The sequence below is a fragment of the Scardinius erythrophthalmus genome (assembly GCF_964197995.2).
Source record: "Scardinius erythrophthalmus genome assembly, chromosome: 2".
Lineage (NCBI taxonomy): Eukaryota > Metazoa > Chordata > Actinopteri > Cypriniformes > Leuciscidae > Scardinius > Scardinius erythrophthalmus.
The window spans coordinates 57,756,410-57,762,817 of NC_138222.1; positions in this window are offsets into that span (position 1 = coordinate 57,756,410).

Sequence of the window (6,408 nt, forward strand, 5' to 3'; positions counted from 1 at the left end):
TCTGCATTGTTGTCAGATAACCTCATTATATGCATTTTTAACTTTTGAATCTCGGAAATAAAAACAGTTATTTTCCATTTACAATCTAATTTTGTCCGAGTCAAGAAAGACATGTTAAAATTTGTGAATGATATTTCAGACAGGAAACTATAAATCAAAATGCATTGTGCATAATTTTAATAATTAGAAAAATATATAGGGATTAGGGTATGAAATCTTTAGCAAAAAATATTCTTTAACACTTTTTTTAGGGAACGGGGCAATTTTGGACAGACTTGGAGACAACATGTTGCAGATCGCAAGTCTTCTCCACCTTCTGCCAGAATCTGTTGTGTCTTTTGTTTTGTTTAAAACAGAAACCGATGATGATGATGATGTCATCCCCGAGCTCACCTGCTGTGGATTGTAGGAAACTAAAGGGATGAAGGCCTCTGGCTCTGTTGCCATGGCACATTCATCAATGAGTATCTGCCGGAAATCCATGACCTCCCGGATCTCGGGTTTCAATGCTGAAGCGCAGGTGCACAGAACTACATCACACTTCCTGATCTCATGCTGATGAGCTTCCTTCAAAATTTTCTTGTAGCTGCAAAGACGCATTTTGTAAGTCATACATATTTGTATACAACAAACGGATTTGTTTGGTCCAAATTCACACACACACACACACACACACACACACACAAAAATAAATTAAATTACCAAAGCAAAGTTTCTTAATTTCTCTACACATTTTCCCTTATTAGACATATCTGATTCTATCTTATTAGGCTTATTATTATATCTGCATGCTTCATGCCTGAACTCAGCAACTCAACTCTGCACTGATGGACCAGGATTGAGAAACACTGGACTATAAAGATATTGTTGACATACACTTGCCATTCAAACCTGCACCAAAAAGTTAAGAAAACCTTTACTTTACATGAAAGTTTATCGTCGTTGAGATGCCAGAAAACATTTCTAGAAATGGAAGCTGAAAAGATAACATAACACTACCACATATCACATTATAACAGTTTCTGTTCTGAATGTTAAATTGTCAAAACAGTGTTCTAACCATATTTTATTGCATACAGTAGCAACACCGATATGTCTGTGACTGTATTTTCTGGTGACTTTATATCTTCTATCTTTTCCCCCTGAACATTGTGCCTTGCACAGCTTTTCATCACATAATATCTAACTAGTTACCTCTGTTTCACATCTGAGTAATCATAACTTGCCATCCTACAGAGTAATTAATTAATTAATATTACTAGATTTTTATTTCATTGGAGTATTTTTTTAAATGGCCTCATGGTGGCAGTAAATACAAGAACAGTCTACTACACTTCCACTCTCTGAAAGCACACTCTCAACCAACATCACACAGGCATTTACGTAAACTTTAGCCTTACTCACTCATCTAATTCATCCTCTGTTAAGCTCTCCTCCATGGTTGTTATTTTTTCTGAAAAAGGATTTTCAGGTTTACGGACAAGGTACATCAGAGTAATATCCCTGCAACAGAATTAGAAGTTTAATGGGTTTATTCGCACACCATCTGTTGTAAAGTGCACCACCTACACATGTGATGTAATGAGGTCATGTGACAACACTATTTTATACTACTTTATCATTGGCTGCAGACTTACAGCCAGGATTTAGACCATTTCATAGTACTGAGACTCCTCTCATCAGAGTTACAAATGATTTGCATTCATCATCTGATTGTGATTGTATCTCCATATTAGTGTTACTTGATCTTAGCGCAGCATTTGATATTAATAGACCACAACATTCTTTTAAATAGACTTGAAAATTACATTGGCATTAGTGGAATTGCATTGGCATGGTTCAAATTGTACATATCTGAACATTACCATTTGTAGTAGTAATGAATTGTGCCATACTGATCACAAGTTCAGTATGGAGTGCCTCAAGGCTCAGTACTAGGACCGTTGCTTTTCACCCTGTACATGCTGTCATTGGGCCCTATTTTAACGATCTGAAACGCAAGTATCAAGCGCGAAACGCAAGTAACTTTGTGGGCGGGTCTTGGCGCTGTTGCTATTGTACCGGCGGGATAAATGACTCTTGCGCCCGACGCAAATCTAAAATGGGTTGGTCTGAAGTATCTACATTATTCATAGGTGTGGTTTGGGCGTAACGTGAAATAAACCAATCAGAGCGTCATCTCACATTCCCTTTAAGAGCAGGAACGCTTGTTCTATAGCAGATTGCTATTATAACGGCGGATTTGCCAGGCGCACGCCAGGAGCGGTTCACAGCCGAGGAGACCGACGTTCTCGTCAGGGCCTTAAAAACACAGAGAAGTGACATTGGGGATGGAGAAACCCACCCAAATTAGCTTCGGTTAAACAGGCGTATGATAATTTGGGTAAATGTGTACGCTAGATTTATGCCTATTTTTTCACATCTTCATGGACACCACAATGATTTCCCTCGTGTGTTAATATTTTTCATACATAATAATGTATGGTTTTCTAAAAATGAGAACTGCTGCGTCTGTGTGTAGATGAGATAAGCAATGTGCATGCGCTACATTGATTATGGCCAAGCATGCGCCATTAAAAAAGCATATGAATAACATGCGCAACGCGCCACTGACTTTAGACTAGGTTTTTCCTGGTCAGTGGCGGAAATGTTTTCTAAACCTGCAAAATAGCACGAGGGACCGTTTGTGCCGGAACACGCCTCCTCTTTTCGCCTCCGGGAGCGCAAGTTAATTTCCTAATTTACCGCCGTGCGTCTGTGGAGGGAAAAGTCCGCTGTGTGCGGGTGCAAAACAGGAATGATACATGTGTCGGTGTACAAAGTCAATTGCGCTGGGTGCAAGATATGGCCCATTGTCTTGCTTTTTCACTCCCATTTTTGTCCAACTTTTACACTTCATTTACAGGAAGCTCTTACCTGAGCTCCTCCTTTGGTTTTTCATCACGGAGGGATCTGCGGCAAAGCTTCAGGTCACTGTCCAGATATGGAAATTCACGCATTTCCATCTGATCACAGTAGATTCTCAGAGGCTTTAGGACTCCCCCGAGTTTTAGCAACTGCTCTGGGACACAAGATCAACGGGTAATGTGAGTAAACTGTTTAACAAGTAAAACAGAGCAAATGCAAATGCTTTTCACAAGTTTGATTTTATTCGGCATTGCATTCTAAAAAGAGTCAGAATCCCATTCATAAAAGTAAACTGTCTCTTTTCATGCTCAGTTTTCTTTTTTAGTAAATACAGCACACATTCAACAACTGTCCACATGTTTACATATGTTTGCACACTGTATGTTTCTGGCTCCCTAACTATATTTGTATGCATAATCAGTCTGCTAGGGTCTGCTATCTATAAAAAAAACTAAAAAAAACACTATACACAATTCACCTGCAACAATGTCCACAGACTTGTTCGAAGGTCCACAGTACAGGATGGCAGGCTTTTTTGGGGGTTTCTGATCAGGGTTTGATTTGGAAGATTCAGAAGTGGCCAGAAAGTCTTTGTTCTTCATGAAAAACTGGTAAACGATGTGAATACCAACCACTGTTTTCCCTGTACCTGTGGATGAAAAATGCTATGGTGTATGGCACATGAGGACACAAAACACACCGTCTCTGTCAACACTGCAAATCAGTCCATTAGATATTACATTTTTTGAGTTGAATTTGACTATGCTGCCATGACATTGGATTTACTGATTCATTCATTAATGTCCATATAAAACACTAAGACAAATACAATTACTAACCCTCAAATATGAGTAATAATGTTAGTGTTATCACAATTCACATCACTCAGGAACAAAATGAGTCTGCAATGGTGAAATCAAATATCGATTCAGAAAACTTGTGACAAGATAGAAAATAATCGACTCAAAAGAATGAATCGTTTAGACTGAATTGTTAATGATTCATAGCCATCACTAGTTTCAAACATACGACAGAAATACTGGAGGACACACATTGTACAGTATTTTAATACCTGGTGGGCCTTGAATCACCGTAAAAGGTTTCTTCATAGCTTCCTCGACAGCTTTCTGCTGGCTCTCATTCAGAAGTGGCAGGTTCAGGCTCTCGTCCACATTGTACAAGTTGAAATTTTCTACATCAGCATCTAATTCAACACAAGAAGGTTTTGACCACGTTAACACATACATGATGAGATATTCATAGACAAGGCATGGAAATATTTTATTCAAGGTGTCCCCATTACCAATGTACAGAAAGTCTTCAATACGTATGCATACGTATTATACGCTTTTTCTTTTTGTCAAACTCATCCTTTTTTTTCCAATTAATTGTAGTTTTTGTATCAAAAATTTACATGTAGGCAGAATATTGCAATGGCATTTATATTTGTCTACAAAACAAATCTCAAGAATTTGTTTCCCCCGCCTGTCATGTGCAGGGCTGTACAGAGCCCCTAAAGGAACATATATATATATATATATATATATATATATATATATATATATATATATATATATATATATATATATATATATATATATATATATAAAAAATATCAGATGGAGGAAAAAATATTAGTCAAGGGTATTCTCTAGCTGTTGAGCATATCTGTTGTACATTCGTTATTGCGGTGCATTATGGGAATTAATGAGTGTACTTAACATCCACTACGGTTTCGGACACCACTAAAAATGGCTGTCCCCTCAAATAGTGCCATTTTTAAGGATATAGGGGGCGATTTAAGGTTTTATGGATCTGTACTGTCCTGTCACTCATCGTTTAGCACTCGCATCAGTTTGTCGTTAGAAAATCAACCAGAGTAAATTGCGTAACATTTCTTTCTACCGCATACTATCAGCTGCTCAGACAATGCAGTCAAGACATGAGTGAGAGAAAGAACAAACAGGGCAATGTCTTACTATTTGTTAAAGAGAGTTAGTTTAGGATTAGTTGGAAAAGTGCTTGATATTCTAGGGTAGTCTAATCTATGGAAGCATCATCGAATTGCTGCTTATTTAATGTATTGGTAAAACACTGCAAGAAGGTTGTGTACAGACATGGGCAGTATTTCAATTAAATGTATTTTAAATACGTATTTAATTACTTTAGTGTATTTTGTAATTTGTATTTTGCAGGTGTGTAAAAAATAAAATGTAGTTTGTAACAAAATATTTTGAGGGAGTGTATTTAGAGTATTTCAAATACTTAAATACTTAAGAAAAATCACCATATGCTTATCACCATAGTAAATGATTTTGCCATATTTTCGGTCTGATGTTGGCAATGGCAATGTCCAGGTTAGATGCACGAAAATCACGTGACACCCTGTAGACCGGGCTCCCTCCAAGAAGTGAATGAGTTTTGAACCCCTACGGGTGACGTCACGGACACTACGTCCATATTTTTTTACAGTCTATGTTTTGAACACAGGAAAAGAAGTGGCGCTGCTTCACCCAAAAATAAAACTTTTGTCACCCTTTTATTGTCCCAAACCTGTATGAGTTTCCTTCTTCTGCTGAACACAAAAAAAAAGATATTTTGAAGAATGTCTGTAATCAAACAGTTGACAGTAGCCTAGCCATTGACTTCCATTTTATTCTTCAATGGCTTCCGTCAACTTTCTGGTTACCAACATTCTTCAAAATATCTTATTTTTATTTCAACAGAAGAAAGAAACTCATACAGGTTTGGGACAACATACAGATAAGTAAATGATGACAGAATTTTCCTTTTTGGGTGAACTTACTATCCCTTTAAGGTAAAGTGTTTTGTGAAAAATATACAGTCTACACACACATATTGCACACTGAACAGCATTATAGAGAAAAAAGTGTGCCTTATGAGATCAATGCACTGTGTTGTCATTCATAAAAGGACCTCATACCTATTATGAAACAGCGTGTCTGTTGTAACTCCACTGAAATCTCCATGCTAAGCTAGTGTTCACAATATAACATCCATCTGCAGGTTTTACACGTTTTTAAACGTATTACATATGAGAAATATTGATATTCCATCGGATTTTGTATAAAATAATCACCAATCCTAGCCTGGGTGCCAGCCCGAACCCCGCCCACAACATTTTTTGGTCGGGAAGTTCGGTCAGGGCTGCGTTCAGCCCCGACAAAACGTTGCACAACGTTTTTTAAACAGAAACGGTGATGCGTTGAACACACTGTTCTTCACAAAGAACACAAAGAATGGCCTTCTCAGCTGCCATAGTTGCAACTCTTGCGTCATCAGAACAGGGTGTTCAACGCATCACCGTTTCTGTTTAAAAAACATTGTGCAACGTTTTGTCGGGGCTGAACGCAGCCCTGTTGACAACTATGCGTCGCTCAACATACGTCACTTACTGCGTTGCTCTGATTGGTTGTAGGTCTATCCAACTGAGTGCAGAGTTTTTTTTTTTCTTGGTTCGGTTAAGACACGCCTCATAAT